Consider the following 18,188-nt stretch of genomic DNA (forward strand, 5'->3'; position numbering starts at 1 on the left):
TGTGTGTGTAGTGGTTGTGTGTGTGGTGGTTGTGTGTGTGTTGGTTGTGTGTATGAGGGTTGTTTGTGTGGTGGTTGTGTGTGTGGTGGTTGTGTGTGTAGTGGTTGTGTGTGTGATGGTTGTGTGTGTGGTGGTTGTGTGTGTGGTGGTTGTGTGTGTGGTGGCTGTGTGTGTGGTGGTTGTGTGTGTGTGTGGTGGTTGTGTGTGTGTGTGGTGGTTGTGTGTGTGGTGGTTGTGTGTGTGGTGGTGTGTGAGTGTGGTGGTTGTGTGTGTGTTGGTTGTGTGTATGGTGGTTGTGTGTGTGTGTGGTGGTTGTGTGTGTGGTGGTTGTGTGTGGTGGTTGTGTGTGTGTGTGGTGGTTGTGTGTGTGTGTAGTGGTTGTGTGTGTGGTGGTTGTGTGTGTGTTGGTTGTGTGTGTGTGGTGGTTGTGTGTGTGTTGGTTGTGTGTATGGTGGTTGTTTGTGTGGTGGTTGTGTGTGTGGTGGTTGTGTGTGTGGTGGTTGTGTGTAATGGTTGTGTGTGTGATGGTTGTGTGTGTGGTGGTTGTGTGTGTGTGGTGGTTGTGAGTGTGGTGGTTGTGAGTGTGATGGTTGTGTGTGGTGGTTGTGAGTGTGATGGTTGTGTGTGGTGGTTGTGTGTGATGGTTGTGTGTGTGATGGTTGTGTGTGTGGTGGTTGTGAGTGTGTGTGGTGGTTCTTTGTGTGTGTGTGTGGTGGTTGTGTGTGTGTGTGATGGTTGTGTGTGTGTGGTGGTTGTGTGTGTGTGTGGTGGTTGTGGGTGTGTGTAGTTACCATACCTTGAGGCTACCTTGAGGTGCTTCCGGGGCTTAGCGTCCCCGCGGCCCGGTCGTCGACCAGGCCTCCTGGTTGCTGGACTGATCAACCAGGCTGTTAGACGCGGCTGCTCGCAGCCTGACGTATGAGTCACAGCCTGGTTGATCAGGTATCCTTTGGAGGTGCTTATCCAGTTCTCTCTTGAACACTGTGATGGGTTTACCAGTTATGCCCCTTATGTGTGGCGGAAGCGTGTTGAACAGTCTCGGACCTCTGATGTTGATAGACTTCTCTCTCAGAGTACCTGTTGCACCTCCGCTTTTCAACTGGGGTATTCTGCACATCCTGCCATGTCTAGTATGTGTAGTAAGGGGCATAACTGGTTGGTGGTTGTGGTGGTTGTGTTTGTGTGTGGTGGTTGTGTTTGTGTGTGTGGTGGTTGTGTTTGTGTGTGGTGGTTGTGTGTGTGTGTGGTGGTTGTGTGTGTGTGGTGGTTGTGTGTGTGTGGTGGTTGTGTGTGTGGTGGTTGTGTGTGTGTGTGGTGGTTGTGTGTGTGTGGTGGTTGTGTGTGTGTGTGGTGGTTGTTTGTGTGTGTGGTGGTTGTGAGTGAGATGGTTGTGTGTGTGTGGTGGTTGTGTGTGTGGTGGTTGTGTGTGTGGTGGTTGTGAGTAAGATGGTTGTGTGTGGTGGTTGTGTGTGTGGTGGTTGTGTGTGTGGTGGTTGTGTGTGTGGTGGTTGTGTGTGTGGTGGTTGTGAGTGTGGTGGTTGTGAGTGTGATGGTTGTGTGCGTGGTGGTTGTGTGTGTGGTGGTTGTGAGTGTGGTGGTTGTGAGTGTGGTGGTTGTGTGTGTGGTGGTTGTGAGTGTGGTGGTTGTGTGTGTGGTGGTTGTGTGTGTGGTGGTTGTGTGTGGTGGTTGTGAGTGAGATGGTTGTGAGTGTGGTGGTTGTGTGTGTGTGGTGGTTGTGTGTGTGATGGTTGTGTGTGGTGGTTGTGTGTGTGGTGGTTGTGTGTGTGATGGTTGTGTGTGTGGTGGTTGTGTGTGTGATGGTTGTGTGTGTGGTGGCTGTGTGTGTGGTGGTTGTGTGTGTGTGTGGTGGTTGTGTGTGTGTGTGGTGGTTGTGTGTGTGTGTGGTGGTTGTGTGTGTGTGTGGTGGTTGTGTGTGTGTGTGGTGGTTGTGTGTGTGTGTAGTGGTTGTGTGTGTGGTGGTTGTGTGTGTGTTGGTTGTGTGTATGAGGGTTGTTTGTGTGGTGGTTGTGTGTGTGGTGGTTGTGTGTGTAGTGGTTGTGTGTGTGATGGTTGTGTGTGTGGTGGTTGTGTGTGTGGTGGTTGTGTGTGTGGTGGCTGTGTGTGTGGTGGTTGTGTGTGTGTGTGGTGGTTGTGTGTGTGTGTGGTGGTTGTGTGTGTGGTGGTTGTGTGTGTGGTGGTGTGTGAGTGTGGTGGTTGTGTGTGTGTTGGTTGTGTGTATGGTGGTTGTGTGTGTGTGTGGTGGTTGTGTGTGTGGTGGTTGTGTGTGGTGGTTGTGTGTGTGTGTGGTGGTTGTGTGTGTGTGTAGTGGTTGTGTGTGTGGTGGTTGTGTGTGTGTTGGTTGTGTGTGTGTGGTGGTTGTGTGTGTGTTGGTTGTGTGTATGGTGGTTGTTTGTGTGGTGGTTGTGTGTGTGGTGGTTGTGTGTGTGTGGTGGTTGTGTGTGGTGGTTGTGTGTGTGTTGGTTGTGTGTGTGGTGGTTGTGTGTGTGTGTGTGGTGGTTGTGTGTGTGGTGGTTGTGTGTGTGGTGGTTGTGTGTGTGGTAGTTGTGTGTGTGGTAATTGTGTGTGTGGTGGTTGTGTGTGTGGTGGTTGTGTGTGTGTGTGGTGGTGGTTGTGTGTGTGTGTGGTGGCTGTGTGTGTGGTGGTTGTGTGTGTGGTGGTTGTGTGCGTGTGTGGTGGTTGTGTGTGTGGTGGTTGTGTGTGTGTGTGGTGGCTGTGTGTGTGGTTGTGTGTGTGTGTGGTGGTTGTGTGTGTGTGTGGTGGTTGTGTGTGTGTGTGGTGGTTGTGTGTGGTGGTGTGTGTGTGTGGTGGTGTGTGAGTGTGGTGGTTGTGTGTGTGGTGGTTGTGTGTGTGTGTGGTGGTTGTGTGTGTGTGGTGGTTGTGTGTGTGGTGGTTATGTGTGTGTGTGGTGGTTGTGTGTGTGCGGTGGTTTTGTGTGGTGGTGTGTGTGTGTAGTGGTGTGTGTGTGTGTGTGGTGGTTGTGTGTGTGGTGGTTGTGTGTGTGTGTGGTGGTTGTGTGAGTGTGGTGGTTGTGTGTGTGGTGATTGTGTGTGTGTTGGTTGTGTGTGTGGTGGTTGTGTGTGTGATGGTTGTGTGTGTGGTGATTGTGTGTGTGGTGGTTGTGTGAGTGTGGTGGTTGTGTGTGTGTGTGGTGGTTGTGTGAGTGTGGTGGTTGTGTGAGTGTGGTGGTTGTGAGTGTGGTGGTTGTGTGTGTGTGTGGTGGTTGTGTGAGTGTGGTGGTTGTGTGTGTGTTGGTTGTGTGTGTGGTGGTTTTGTGTGTGTGGTGGTTGTGTGAGTGTTGTGGTTGTGTGAGTGTGGTGGTTGTGAGTGTTGTGGTTGTGTGTGTGGTTGTGTGTGTGGTGGTTGTGTGTGTGTGGTGGTTGTGTGTGTGTTGGTTGTGTGTATGGTGGTTGTGAGTGTGGTGGTTGTGTGTGTGGTAGTTGTGTGTGTGTTGGTTGTGTGTGTGGTGGTTGTGTGTGTGTGGTGGTTGTGTGTGTGTTGGTTGTGTGTATGGTGGTTGTGAGTGTGGTGGTTGTGTGTGTGGTAGTTGTGTGTGTGGTGGTTGTGTGTGTGGTGGTTGTGTGTGTATGGTGGTTGTGAGTGTGGTGGTTGTGTGTGTGGTGGTTGTGAATGTGGTGGTTGTGTGTGTGGTAGTTGTGTGTGTGTGTGTGGTGGTTGTGTGTGTGTGTGTGGTGGTTGTGTGTGTGTGGTGGTTGTGTGTGTGGTGGTTGTGAATGTGGTGGTTGTGTGTGTGGTAGTTGTGTGTGTGTGTGTGGTGGTTGTGTGTGTGTGTGTGGTGGTTGTGTGTGTGTGGTGGTTGTGTGTGTGGTGGTTATGTGTGTGTGTGGTGGTTGTGTGTGTGGTGGTTGTGTGTGTGTGGTGGTTGTGTGAGTGTGGTGGTTGTGTGAGTGTTGTGGTTGTGTGTGTGTGTGGTGGTTGTGTGAGTGTGGTGGTTGTCTGTGGTGGTTGTGTGTGTGTATGTGTGGTGGTTGTGTGTGTATGTGTGTGGTGGTTGTGTGTGTGTATGTGTGTGGTGGTTGTGTGTGTGTATGTGTGGTGGTTGTGTGTGTGTGTGGTGGTTGTGCGTGTTTGGTGGTTGTGTGTGTGTGTGTGGTTGTTGTGTGTGTGATGGTTGTGTGTGTGGTGGTTGTGTGTGTGTGTGGTGGTTGTGTATGTGGTGGTTGTGTGTGTGGTGGGTGTGGTGATTGTGAGTGTGGTAGTTGAGTGTGGTGGTTGTGGGTGTGGTGGTTGGGAGTGTGGTGGTTGTGAGTGTGGTGGTTGTGAGTGTGGTGGTTGTGTGTGTGTGTGGTGGTTGTGTGTGTGTGTGGTGGTTGTGTGTGTGTGGTGGTTGTGAGTGTGGTGGTTGTGTGTGTGTGGTAGTTGTGTGTGTGGTGGTTGTGAGTGTGGTGGTTGTGTGTGTGTGTGTGGTGGTTGTGTGTGTGTGGTGGTTGTGTATGTGGTGGTTGTGAGTGTGATGGTTATGTGTGTGTGGTGGTTTTGAGTGTGGTGGTTGTGTATGTGGTGGTTGTGAGTGTGGTGGTTGTGTGTGTGGTAGTTGTGTGTGTGGTGGTTGTGTGTGTGGTGGTTGTGTGTGTGTGTGTGGTGGTTGTGTGTGTGGTGGTTGTGTGTGTGGTGGTAGTGAGTGTGGTGGTTGTGAGTGTGGTGGTTGTGTATGTGGTGGTTGTGAGTGTGATGGTTGTGAGTGTGGTGGTTTTGAGTATTGGGATTGTGTGTGTTGTGGTTGTGCGTGTAGTGGTTGTGAGTGTAGTGGTTATGAGTGTGGTGGTTGTGTATGTGGTGGTTGTGAGTGTGGTGGTTGTGAGTGTGTGGTGGTTGTGTGTGTGAGTGTAGTGATTGTGAGTGTGGTGGTTTTGAGTGTTGTGGTTGTGTGTGGTGGTTGTGAGTATGGTGGTTGTGAGTGGTGGTTGTGAGTGGTGGTTGTGAGTGTGGTGGTTGTGTGTGGTGGTGGTTGTAAATGTGGTGGTTGTGGTGTGGTGGTTGTGTGTATGGTAGTGGTGTGTGTGGTGGTTGTGAGTGTGGTGGTTGTGAGTGTTTGGTGGTTGTGAGTATGTGTGTGGTGGTTGTGAGTGTGTGGTGGTTGTGAGTGTGTGGTGGTTGTGAGTGTGTGGTGGTTGTGTGTGTGGTGGTTGTGAGTGTTTGGTGGTTGTGAGTGTGTGTGGTGGTTGTGTGTGTGTGGTGGTTGTGTGTGTGTGGTGGTTGTGAGTGTGGTGGTTGTGAGTGTGGTGGTTGTGTGTGTGGTGGTTGTGAGTGAGGTGGTTGTGAGTGTGTGTGTGGTGGTTGTGTGTGTGGTGGTTGTGAGTGTGGTGGTTGTGTGTGTGGTGGTTGTGAGTGTGGTGGGGGTGTGTGGTGGTTGTGAGTGTGGAGGTTGTGTGTGTGGTGGTTGTGAGTGTGGTGGTTGTGTGTGTGGTGGTTGTGAGTGTGGTGGGGGTGTGTGGTGGTTGTGAGTGTGGAGGTTGTGTGTGTGGTGGTGTGTGTGTGTGGTGGTTGTGAGTGTGGTGGTGGTGAATGTGGTGGTTGTGAGTGTGGTGGTTGTGTCTGTGGTGGTTATGTGTGTGTGTGATGGTTGTGTGTGTGGTGGTTGTGAGTGTGGTGGTGGTGAATGTGGTGGTTGTGAGTGTGGTGGTTGTGAGTGTGGTGGTTGTGTCTGTGGGGGTTGTGTGTGTGTGTGGTGGTTGTGTGTGTGTGGTGGTTGTGTGTGTGGTGGTTGTGAGTGTGGTGGTTGTGTGTGTGTGGTTATGAGTGTGGTGGTTGTGTGTGTGGTGGTTGTGAGTGTCGTGGTTGTGAGTGTCGTGGTTGTGTGTGTGTATGTTGGTGGTGTGTGTGTGGTGGTTATGTGTGGTGGTTGAGTTTGTGGTGGTTGTGTGTGTGGTGGTTGTGTGTAGTGGTTGTGTGTGTGGTGGTTGTGAGTGTGGTGGTTGTGTGTGGTGGTTGTGAGTGTCGTGGTTGTGTGTGTGTATGTTGGTGGTGTGTGTGTGGTGGTGGAGTTTGTGGTGGTTGTGTGTGTGGTGGTTGTGTGTAGTGGTTGTGTGTGTGGTGGTTGTGAGTGTGGTGGTTGTGTGTGTGGTGGTTGTGAGTGTGGTGGTTTTGAGTATTGGGATTGTGTGTGTGTATGTTGGTGGTGTGTGTGTGGTGGTGGAGTTTGTGGTGGTTGTGTGTGTGGTGGTTGTGTGTAGTGGTTATGAGTGTGGTGGTTGTGTATGTGGTGGTTGTGTATGTGGTGGTTGTGTATGTGGTGGTTGTGAGTGTGGTGGTTGTGTGTGTGCTGGTTGTGAGTGTGGTGGTTGTGATTGTGGTGATTTTGAGTATTGGGATTGTGTGTATTGTTGTGCGTGTAGTGGTTGTGAGTGTAGTGGTTATGAGTGTGGTGGTTGTGTGAGGTGGTGGTTGTGAGTGTGGTGCTTGTGTGTGTGGTGGTTGTGGTGTGGTGGTTGTGTGTAGTGGTGGTGTGTGTGGTAGTGGTGTGTGTGGTGGTTGTTTGTGTGGTGGTGGTGTGTATGGTGGTGGTGTGTGTGGTGGTTGTGCGTGTGGTGGTTGTGCGTGTGGTGGTTGTGCATGTGGTGGTTGTGTGTGGTGGATGTGTGTGTGGTGGTTGTGCGTGTGGTGGTTGTGCGTGTGGTGGTTGTGTGTGGTGGTTGTGTGTGTAGTGGTTGTGTGTGGTGGTTGTGCGTGTGGTGGTTGTGTGTGGTGGTTGCGTGTGGTGGTTGTGTGTGGTGGTTTTCAGTATGGTGGTTGTGTGTGTGGTGGTTTTCAGTATGGTGGTTGTGTGTGTGGTGGTTGTGTGTGTGTGTGGTGGTTGTGTGTGTGGTGGTTGTGTGTAGTGGTGTGTGTGTGTGGTGGTTGTGTGTGTGTGTGGTGTGTGTGTGTGTGGTTGTGTGTGTGTGGTGGTTGTGTGTGTGTGGTGGTTGTGTGTGTGTGGTGGTTGTGTGTGGTGGTGTGTGTGTGTGGTGGTGTGTGTGTGTGGTGGTTGTGTGTGGTGGTGTGTGTGTGTGGTGGTTGTGAGTGTGGTGGTTGTGTGTGTAGTGGTTGTGTGTGTGTGTAGTTGTTGTGTGTGTGTGTGTGGTGGTTGTGTGTGTGGTGGTTGTGTTTGTGTGTGGTGGTTGTGTGTGTGGTGGTTGTGTGTGTGTGTGTGTGTGTGTGTGTGTTGGTTGTGTGTGGTGGTTGTGTGTGTGTGGTGGTTGTGTGTGTGTGTGGTGTGTGTGTGTGTGTGGTGGTTGTGTGTGTGTGTGAGGTGGTTGTGTGTGTGTGTGTGGAGGTTGTGTGTGTGGTGGTTGTGTGTGTGGTGGTTGTGTGTGTGGTGGTTGTGTGTGTGTGTGTGTAGTGGTTGTGTGTGGGGTGGTTGTGTGTGTGTGTGGTGGTTGTGTGTGTGTGTGTGGTGGTTGTGTGTGTGTGTGTGTGTGTGGTGATTGTGTGTGTGGGTGTGTGTGTGTGTGTGGTGGTTGTGTGTGTGTGTGGTGGTTGTGTGTGTGTGGTGGTTGTGTGTGTGTGTGGTGGTTGTGTGTGTGTGTGGTGGTTGTGTGTGTGGTGGTTGTGTGTGTGGTGGTTGTGTGTGTGGTAGTTGTGTGCGTGGTAATTGTGTGTGTGGTGGTTGTGTGTGTGGTGGTTGTGTGTGTGTGTGGTGGTGGTTGTGTGTGTGTGTGGTGGCTGTGTGTGTGGTGGTTGTGTGTGTGGTGGTTGTGTGCGTGTGTGGTGGTTGTGTGTGTGGTGGTTGTGTGTGTGTGTGGTGGCTGTGTGTGTGGTTGTGTGTGTGTGTGGTGGTTGTGTGTGTGTGTGGTGGTTGTGTGTGTGTGTGGTGGTTGTGTGTGGTGGTGTGTGTGTGTGGTGGTGTGTGAGTGTGGTGGTTGTGTGTGTGGTGGTTGTGTGTGTGTGTGGTGGTTGTGTGTGTGTGGTGGTTGTGTGTGTGGTGGTTATGTGTGTGTGTGGTGGTTGTGTGTGTGCGGTGGTTTTGTTTGGTGGTGTGTGTGTGTAGTGGTGTGTGTGTGTGTGTGGTGGTTGTGTGTGTGGTGGTTGTGTGTGTAGTGGTTGTGTGTGTGGTGGTTGTGTGTGTGTGTAGTTGTTGTATGTGTGTGTGTGGTGGTTGTGCGTGTTGTGGTTGTGTTTGTGTGTGGTGGTTGTGTGTGTGGGTGTGTGTGTGTGTGTGTGGGTGTGGGTGTTGTGTGTGTGGTGGTTGTGTGTGTGTGTGGGTGTGGGTGTTGTGTGTGTGGTGGTTGTGTGTGTGTGTGTGTGTGTGTGTGTGTGTGTGTGTGTGTGTGTGTGTGTGGGTTGTGTGTAGTGGTTGTGTGTGTGGTGGTTGTGTGTGTGTGTGTGGTGGTTGTGTGTGTGTGGTGGTTGTGTGAGTGTTGTGGTTGTGTGAGTGTGGTGGTTGTGTGTGTGTGTGGTGGTTGTGTGTGTGTGTGGTGGTTGTGTGTGTGTGTGTGGTGGTTGTGTGTGTGTGTGGTGGTTGTGTGTGTGTGTGTGGTGGTTGTGTGTGTGTGTGTGTGGTGGTTATGTGTGTGTGTGTGTGGTGGTTGTGTGTGTGTGTGTGTGTGTGTGGTGGTTGTGTGTGTGGTGGTTGTGTGTGTGTGTGGTGGTTGTGTGTGTGTGTGGTGGTTGTGTGTGTGTGGTGGTTGTGTGTGTGTGGTGATTGTGTGTGTGGTTGTGTGTGTGTGGTGGTTGTGTGTGTGTGTGTGGTGGTTGTGTGTGTGTGTGGTGGTGGTGTGTGGTGGTTGTGTGTGTGTGTGGTGGTTGTGTGTGTGGTGGTTGTGAGTGTGGTGGTTGTGTGTGTGTGTGGTGGTTGTGTGTGGTGGTTGTGTGTGTGTGTGGTGGTTGTGTGTGGTGGTTGTGTGGTGGTGGTTGTGTGTGTAGTGGTTGTGTGTGGTGGTTGTGTGTATGGTGGTTGTGAGTGTGGTGGTTGTGAGTGTGTTGGTTGTGAGTGTGGTGGTTGTGTGAGTGTGGTGGTTGTGTGTGTGTGTTGGTTGTGTGTATGGTGGTTGTGAGTGTGGTGGTTGTGAGTGTGGTGGTTGTGTGTGTGTGGTGATTGTGTGTGTGGTGGTTGTGTGTGTGTGTGGTGGTTGTGTGAGTGTGGTGGTTGTGTGTGTGGTGATTGTGTGTGTGTTGGTTGTGTGTGTGGTGGTTGTGTGTGTGATGGTTGTGTGTGTGGTGATTGTGTGTGTGGTGGTTGTGTGAGTGTGGTGGTTGTGTGTGTGTGTGGTGGTTGTGTGAGTGTGGTGGTTGTGTGAGTGTGGTGGTTGTGAGTGTGGTGGTTGTGTGTGTGTGTGGTGGTTGTGTGAGTGTGGTGGTTGTGTGTGTGTTGGTTGTGTGTGTGGTGGTTTTGTGTGTGTGGTGGTTGTGTGAGTGTTGTGGTTGTGTGAGTGTGGTGGTTGTGAGTGTTGTGGTTGTGTGTGTGGTTGTGTGTGTGGTGGTTGTGTGTGTGTGGTGGTTGTGTGTGTGTTGGTTGTGTGTATGGTGGTTGTGAGTGTGGTGGTTGTGTGTGTGGTAGTTGTGTGTGTGTTGGTTGTGTGTGTGGTGGTTGTGTGTGTGTGGTGGTTGTGTGTGTGTTGGTTGTGTGTATGGTGGTTGTGAGTGTGGTGGTTGTGTGTGTGTGGTGGTTGTGTGTGTGTTGGTTGTGTGTATGGTGGTTGTGAGTGTGGTGGTTGTGTGTGTGGTAGTTGTGTGTGTGGTGGTTGTGTGTGTGGTGGTTGTGTGTGTGGTGGTTGTGTGTGTATGGTGGTTGTGAGTGTGGTGGTTGTGTGTGTGGTGGTTGTGAATGTGGTGGTTGTGAATGTGGTGGTTGTGTGTGTGGTAGTTGTGTGTGTGTGTGTGGTGGTTGTGTGTGTGTGTGTGTGGTGGTTGTGTGTGTGTGGTGGTTGTGTGTGTGGTGGTTATGTGTGTGTGTGGTGGTTGTGTGTGTGGTGGTTGTGTGTGTGTGGTGGTTGTGTGAGTGTGGTGGTTGTGTGAGTGTTGTGGTTGTGTGTGTGTGTGGTGGTTGTGTGAGTGTGGTGGTTGTCTGTGGTGGTTGTGTGTGTGTATGTGTGGTGGTTGTGTGTGTATGTGTGTGGTGGTTGTGTGTGTGTATGTGTGTGGTGGTTGTGTGTGTGTATGTGTGGTGGTTGTGTGTGTGTGTGGTGGTTGTGCGTGTTTGGTGGTTGTGTGTGTGTGTGTGGTTGTTGTGTGTGTGATGGTTGTGTGTGTGGTGGTTGTGTGTGTGTGTGGTGGTTGTGTATGTGGTGGTTGTGTTTGTGGTGGGTGTGGTGATTGTGAGTGTGGTAGTTGAGTGTGGTGGTTGTGGGTGTGGTGGTTGGGAGTGTGGTGGTTGTGAGTGTGGTGGTTGTGAGTGTGGTGGTTGTGTGTGTGTGTGGTGGTTGTGTGTGTGTGTGGTGGTTGTGTGTGTGGTGGTTGTGAGTGTGGTGGTTGTGTGTGTGTGGTAGTTGTGTGTGTGGTGGTTGTGAGTGTGGTGGTTGTGTGTGTGTGTGTGGTGGTTGTGTGTGTGTGGTGGTTGTGTATGTGGTGGTTGTGAGTGTGATGGTTATGTGTGTGTGGTGGTTTTGAGTGTGGTGGTTGTGTATGTGGTGGTTGTGAGTGTGGTGGTTGTGTGTGTGGTAGTTGTGTGTGTGGTGGTTGTGTGTGTGGTGGTTGTGTGTGTGTGTGTGGTGGTTGTGTGTGTGGTGGTTGTGTGTGTGGTGGTTGTGAGTGTGGTGGTTGTGAGTGTGGTGGTTGTGTATGTGGTGGTTGTGAGTGTGATGGTTGTGAGTGTGGTGGTTTTGAGTATTGGGATTGTGTGTGTTGTGGTTGTGCGTGTAGTGGTTGTGAGTGTAGTGGTTATGAGTGTGGTGGTTGTGTATGTGGTAGTTGTGAGTGTGGTGGTTGTGAGTGTGTGGTGGTTGTGTGTGTGAGTGTAGTGATTGTGAGTGTGGTGGTTTTGAGTGTTGTGGTTGTGTGTGGTGGTTGTGAGTATGGTGGTTGTGAGTGGTGGTTGTGAGTGGTGGTTGTGAGTGTGGTGGTTGTGTGTGGTGGTGGTTGTAAATGTGGTGGTTGTGGTGTGGTGGTTGTGTGTATGGTAGTGGTGTGTGTGGTGGTTGTGAGTGTGGTGGTTGTGAGTGTTTGGTGGTTGTGAGTATGTGTGTGGTGGTTGTGAGTGTGTGGTGGTTGTGAGTGTGTGGTGGTTGTGAGTGTGTGGTAGTTGTGTGTGTGGTGGTTGTGAGTGTTTGGTGGTTGTGAGTGTGTGTGGTGGTTGTGTGTGTGTGGTGGTTGTGTGTGTGTGGTGGTTGTGAGTGTGGTGGTTGTGAGTGTGGTGGTTGTGTGTGTGGTGGTTGTGAGTGAGGTGGTTGTGAGTGTGTGTGTGGTGCTTGTGTGTGTGTGGTGGTTGTGTGTGTGGTGGTTGTGAGTGTGGTGGTTGTGTGTGTGGTGGTTGTGAGTGTGGTGGGGGTGTGTGGTGGTTGTGAGTGTGGAGGTTGTGTGTGTGGTGGTTGTGAGTGTGGTGGTTGTGTGTGTGGTGGTTGTGAGTGTGGTGGGGGTGTGTGGTGGTTGTGAGTGTGGAGGTTGTGTGTGTGGTGGTGTGTGTGTGTGGTGGTTGTGAGTGTGGTGGTGGTGAATGTGGTGGTTGTGAGTGTGGTGGTTGTGTCTGTGGTGGTTATGTGTGTGTGTGATGGTTGTGTGTGTGGTGGTTGTGAGTGTGGTGGTTGTGAGTGTGGTGGTTGTGAGTGTGGTGGTTGTGTCTGTGGGGGTTGTGTGTGTGTGTGGTGGTTGTGTGTGTGTATGATGGTTTTGTGTGTGGTGGTTGTGTGTGTGTGGTGGTTGTGTGTGTGGTGGTTGTGAGTGTGGTGGTTGTGTGTGTGTGGTTATGAGTGTGGTGGTTGTGTGTGTGGTGGTTGTGTGTGTGTGTGTGGTGGTTGTGAGTGTCGTGGTTGTGAGTGTCGTGGTTGTGTGTGTGTATGTTGGTGGTGTGTGTGTGGTGGTTGTGTGTGGTGGTTGAGTTTGTGGTGGTTGTGTGTGTGGTGGTTGTGTGTAGTGGTTGTGTGTATGGTGGTTGTGAGTGTGGTGGTTGTGTGTGGTGGTTGTGAGTGTCGTGGTTGTGTGTGTGTATGTTGGTGGTGTGTGTGTGGTGGTGGAGTTTGTGGTGGTTGTGTGTGTGGTGGTTGTGTGTAGTGGTTGTGTGTGTGGTGGTTGTGAGTGTGGTGGTTCTGAGTGTGGTGGTTGTGAGTGTGGTGGTTGTGTGTGTGGTGGTTGTGAGTGTGGTGGTTTTGAGTATTGGGATTGTGTGTGTTGTGGTTGTGCGTGTAGTGGTTGTGAGTGTAGTGGTTATGAGTGTGGTGGTTGTGTATGTGGTGGTTGTGTATGTGGTGGTTGTGTATGTGGTGGTTGTGAGTGTGGTGGTTGTGTGTGTGCTGGTTGTGAGTGTGGTGGTTGTGATTGTGGTGATTTTGAGTATTGGGATTGTGTGTATTGTTGTGCGTGTAGTGGTTGTGAGTGTAGTGGTTATGAGTGTGGTGGTTGTGTGAGGTGGTGGTTGTGAGTGTGGTGCTTGTGTGTGTGGTGGTTGTGGTGTGGTGGTTGTGTGTAGTGGTGGTGTGTGTGGTAGTGGTGTGTGTAGTGGTTGTTTGTGTGGTGGTGGTGTGTATGGTGGTGGTGTGTGTGGTGGTTGTGCGTGTGGTGGTTGTGCGTGTGGTGGTTGTGCATGTGGTGGTTGTGTGTGGTGGATGTGTGTGGTGGTTGTGCGTGTGGTGGTTGTGCGTGTGGTGGTTGTGTGTGGTGGTTGTGTGTGTAGTGGTTGTGTGTGGTGGTTGTGCGTGTGGTGGTTGTGCGTGTGGTGGTTGTGTGTGGTGGTTGCGTGTGGTGGTTGTGTGTGGTGGTTTTCAGTATGGTGGTTGTGTGTGTGGTGGTTTTCAGTATGGTGGTTGTGTGTGTGGTGGTTGTGTGTGTGTGTGGTGGTTGTGTGTGTGGTGGTTGTGTGTGGTGGTGTGTGTGTGTGGTGGTTGTGTGTGTGGTGGTTGTGTGTGTGTGTGGTGTGTGTGTGTGTGGTTGTGTGTGTGTGGTGGTTGTGTGTGTGTGGTGGTTGTGTGTGTGTGGTGGTTGTGTGTGGTGGTGTGTGTGTGTGGTGGTGTGTGTGTGTGGTGGTTGTGTGTGGTGGTGTGTGTGTGTGGTGGTTGTGAGTGTGGTGGTTGTGTGTGTAGTGGTTGTGTGTGTGTGTAGTTGTTGTGTGTGTGTGTGTGGTGGTTGTGTTTGTGTGTGGTGGTTGTGTGTGTGGTGGTTGTGTGTGTGTGTGTGTGTGTGTGTGTGTGTGTGTTGGTTGTGTGTGGTGGTTGTGTGTGTGTGGTGGTTGTGTGTGTGTGTGGTGTGTGTGTGTGTGTGGTGGTTGTGTGTGTGTGTGAGGTGGTTGTGTGTGTGTGTGTGGAGGTTGTGTGTGTGGTGGTTGTGTGTGTGGTGGTTGTGTGTGTGGTGGTTGTGTGTGTGGTGGTTGTGTGTGTGTGTGTGTAGTGGTTGTGTGTGGGGTGGTTGTGTGTGTGTGTGGTGGTTGTGTGTGTGTGTGTGGTGGTTGTGTGTGTGTGTGTGTGTGTGGTGATTGTGTGTGTGGGTGTGTGTGTGTGTGTGGTGGTTGTGTGTGTGTGTGGTGGTTGTGTGTGTGTGGTGGTTGTGTGTGTGTGTGGTGGTTGTGTGTGTGTGTGGCGGTTGTGTGTGTGGTGGTTGTGTGTGTGGTGGTTGTGAGTGTGGTGGTTGTGTGTGTGTGTGGTGGTTGTGTGTGTGTGTGGTGGTTGTGTGTGGTGGTTGTGTGTGTGGTGGTTGTGTGTGGTGGTTGTGAGTGGTGGTTGTGAGTGTGGTGGTTGTGAGTTTGGTGGTTGTTTGAGTGTGGTGGTTGTGTGTGTGTGGTGGTTGTGTGTGTGTGTGTTGGTTGTGTGTATAGTGGTTGTGAGTGTAGTGGTTGTGAGTGTGGTGGTTGTGTGTGTGTGGTGATTGTGTGTGTGGTGGTTGTGTGTGTGTGTGTGTGGTGGTTGTGTGAGTGTTGGTTGTGTGTGTGTTGGTTGTGTGTGGTGGTTGTGAGTGTGGTGGTTGTGTGTGTGTTGGTTGTGTGTGTGTTGGTTGTGTGTGGTGGTTGTGAGTGTGGTGGTTGTGAGTGTGGTGGTTGTGTGTGGTGGTTGTGTGTGTGGTGGTTGTGTGTGTGGTGGTTGTGTCTGGTGGTTGTGTGTGTGGTGGTTGTGTGTGTGGTGGTTGTGTGTGTGTTGGTTGTGAGTGTGGTGATTGTGTGTGTGGTGGTTGTGTGTGTGGTGGTTGTGTGTGTGTTGGTTGTGAGTGTGGTGGTTGTGTGTGTGGTGGTTGTGTGTGTGGTGGTTGTGTGTGTGGTGGTTGTGTGTGTGTTGGTTGTGAGTGTGGTGGTTGTGTGTGTGGTGGTTGTGTGTGTGGTGATTGTGTGTCTGTTGGTTGTGAGTGTGGTGGTTGTGTGTGTGGTGGTTGTGTGTGTGGTGGTTGTGTGTGTGGTGGTTGTGTGTGTGGTGGTTGTGTGTGTGTTGGTTGTGAGTGTGGTGATTGTGTGTGTGGTGGTTGTGTGTATGGTGGTTGTGTGTGTGTTGGTTGTGAGTGTGGTGGTTGTGTGTGTGGTGGTTGTGTGTGTGTTGGTTGTGTGTGTGGTGATTGTGTGTGTGGTGGTTGTGTGTGTGGTGGTTGTGTGTGTGGTGATTGTGTGTGTGGTGGTTGTGTGTGTGGTGGTTGTGTGTGGTGGTTGTGTGTGTGGTGGTTGTGTGTGTGTGGTGAAAATGAATTTTGAAATGGATATGATACCAACATCAAATCATATATCAGATGTCGCCCTATCCCCACTAGATTTTGAAGAAGCCATAAACAGTATGCCTATGCACTCTGCACCAGGCCCGGATTCTTGGAACTCCATATTCATCAAGAACTGTAAAAAACCACTATCGCAGGCCCTTCACATTCTGTGGAGACAAAGCCTAGATACTGGCGTTATCCCTGACATACTAAAAACAGCAGAGATAGCACCACTCCATAAAGGAGGAAATAAGGCAGAGGCAAAAAATTACAGACCGATAGCACTAACATCGCACATCATAAAAATTTTTGAGAGAGTGCTAAGAAGTAAGATCACAAAATACATGGAATCACAGCATCTCCATAACCCCGGACAACATGGTTTCAGAACAGGGCGCTCTTGCCTGTCGCAGTTGCTGGACCACTATGATATGGCATTAGATGCTTTGGAAGACAAACAAAACGCTGATGTAATTTACACAGATTTCGCAAAAGCTTTTGATAAATGTGACCATGGTGTTATTGCACATAAAATGCGTTCAAAAGGAATTACCGGGAAAATAGGCAGATGGATCTACAATTTCCTGACTGACAGAACACAATGTGTAATAGTCAACAAAATAAAATCCAGCCCATCAACCGTGAAGAGCTCAGTCCCCCAGGGTACTGTGCTTGCTCCAGTACTTTTTCTCATCCTCATATCGGACATAGACCAGAACACAACCTATAGCACTGTATCATCCTTTGCAGATGACACTAGGATTTTCATGAGAGTTGGCAACATAGAGGACACGGTAAACCTCCAATCAGATGTAGATCAGGTCTTTCTATGGGCTACAGAAAATAATATGGTATTCAACGAGGATAAGTTTCAGCTCATGCGCTACGGAAAAATTGAAAATATAAAAACAGAAACCACGTACAAAACGCAGGCAAATCATAACATAGAACGAAAAGGCAATGTAAAGGACCTGGGTGTACTCATGTCGGAAGACCTTACCTTTAAAGAACACAATAAAGTAGCCGTCACAACTGCAAGAAAAATGACAGGTTGGATAACAAGAACTTTTCACACTAGAGATGCTATACCGATGATGATACTTTTCAAAACGCTTGTGCTATCTAGAGTGGAGTACTGCTGCACAATGACAGCCCCTTTCAAAGCTGGAGAAATTGCTGACCTAGAGAGCGTGCAGAGATCCTTTACTGCTAGAATCCACTCAGTAAAACATCTAAATTACTGGGACCGACTAAAGAGCCTAAATCTGTACTCCCTTGAGCGCAGGCGGGAGAGATACATAATAATTTACACGTGGAAAATAATTGAGGGGCTGGTCCCGAACCTGCACACAGAAATAACACCACATGAGACCAGAAGACATGGCAGGATGTGCAGAATACCCCCGTTGAAAAGCAGAGGTGCAACAGGTACTCTGAGAGAGAACTCTATCAACATCAGAGGCCCGAGACTGTTCAACACGCTTCCACTACACATAAGGGGCATAACTGGCAAACCCCTCACAGTGTTCAAGAGAGAACTGGATAAGCACCTCCAAAGGATACCTGATCAACCAGGCTGTGACTCATACGTCAGGCTGCGAGCAGCCGCGTCTAACAGCCTGGTTGATCAGTCCAGCAACCAGGAGGCCTGGTCGACGACCGGGCCGCGGGGACACTAAGCCCCGGAAGCACCTCAAGGTAGCCTCAAGGTGGTGGTTGTGTGTGTGTTGGTTGTGTGTGTGGTGGTTGTGTGTGTGTTGGTTGTGTGTGTGGTGATTGTGTGTCTGTTGGTTGTGTGTGTGGTGGTTGTGTGTGTGGTGGTTGTGTGTGTGGTGGTTGTGTGTGTGTTGGTTGTGTGTGTGGTGATTGTGTGTCTGTTGGTTGTGTCTGTTGGTTGTGTGTGTGGTGGTTGTGTGTGTGGTGATTGTGTGTCTGTTGGTTGTGTGTCTGTTGGTTGTGTGTGTGGTGGTTGTGTGTGTGGTGGTTGTGTGTGTGTTGGTTGTGTGTGTGGTGGTTGTGTGTGTGGTGGTTGTGTGTGTGTTGGTTGTGTGTGTGGTGGTTGTGTGTGTGGTTGTTGTGGGAACCGACCTGTGAGATTTATATTTATTTAATTTATATGAATATATATAGAATTTATATTTACGTTAATTTGTATACTTCGATAGCAATTTGTATGATGTTAAGTGGACTGTATTTCTGCAATAATCTCATAATCTCACAAATCGATCCTCTACACATTAGGGGGGTTATATTTATATATATGCAGCCAATCAAACTACAGTATTAACTACATACATTGAAGAGGTTCCTTATCTTATAGTACAGCAGGTTAGTCCACCAGGTATAACTAGGGTGTAGACACCAAATTATCCTCTTTGAGGTAGCTACTATCACCCAGTAACTGGTGCACAAAGTCTTCCTCGTCTTGACCTGTCAAAAAGGCGCTAACTGTGAAGCCAGGTTCTATATATGACAAGCTATATCAGAGAAAACACTTTACATGGAACAATAAAGACCTGGCTGAATTACCTTTAGTTTGAGGCTATGTCGTGCTCTAACCGGGTCACCCTATATAATGACATTAATGGCCATAAATGAAAGATAATGGGTTTCGGAAAGAACACTTAACTTGATTTGTAGACAGCGTGTTGATAATGGTACACTTCTGGTTTCCATAACACTACGTCCAAGTAAATTAACAGGAGCCGAATTTGCTCCCGTGTGAGCCTCTGGTCTAGTCTCAACAATGGCTGCGTCTAACACTCCATACTATTGATGCCTGGCCGACATTGTCCAGATATGATAGGAGCCGAATTTGCTCCACGCGTCTCGGATGTGACACAACAATGGCTGCCCCTCCTTCCTCACTGACGCCTGGCTGACATTGTCCAGATTTCAGAAAGTGATAGAAGGGTCACATTTACTCTACTTTAATATTGATAATTAAGTTAATTTATATAAGATGTTTTTATGATGGTAAAGTCCAAAGACTAATGTATTTAAGAATAATTCCCACCATAATAGGTGGTGAATTATAATAGTATGTGGTGATGATATCCCGTTTTCTTTAGACGGTAATTCCACTACAAGTTACGTTTTCTATGGGTAACTTGTTTATACAACACAGCTATTATCTGTATAATATATTAAATGGTGTCGGATTTTCCGACATAATTCCCCAGGGGCTGCTCACGGGTCGAAGTCCTATTTAGAACAGACGAACACCGATACTCCTCCTTCGAATTATTAGATTAATTTGATGTTAGTAGTTAGTAATCACACATTTGTGTGTCTGTTCGTACAGGACGGATGTCCCGTACGGCTGCAGGGGTTAGAAGTCTAATGCGATTTCATTTCCCTGTCAACTCTTGAAAGGCTAATATTCAAGCCTTATACATATTATTTAACCCAGAAGA

This window comes from Procambarus clarkii, chromosome 14 (assembly GCF_040958095.1).
Source record: "Procambarus clarkii isolate CNS0578487 chromosome 14, FALCON_Pclarkii_2.0, whole genome shotgun sequence".
Classification (NCBI taxonomy): domain Eukaryota; kingdom Metazoa; phylum Arthropoda; class Malacostraca; order Decapoda; family Cambaridae; genus Procambarus; species Procambarus clarkii.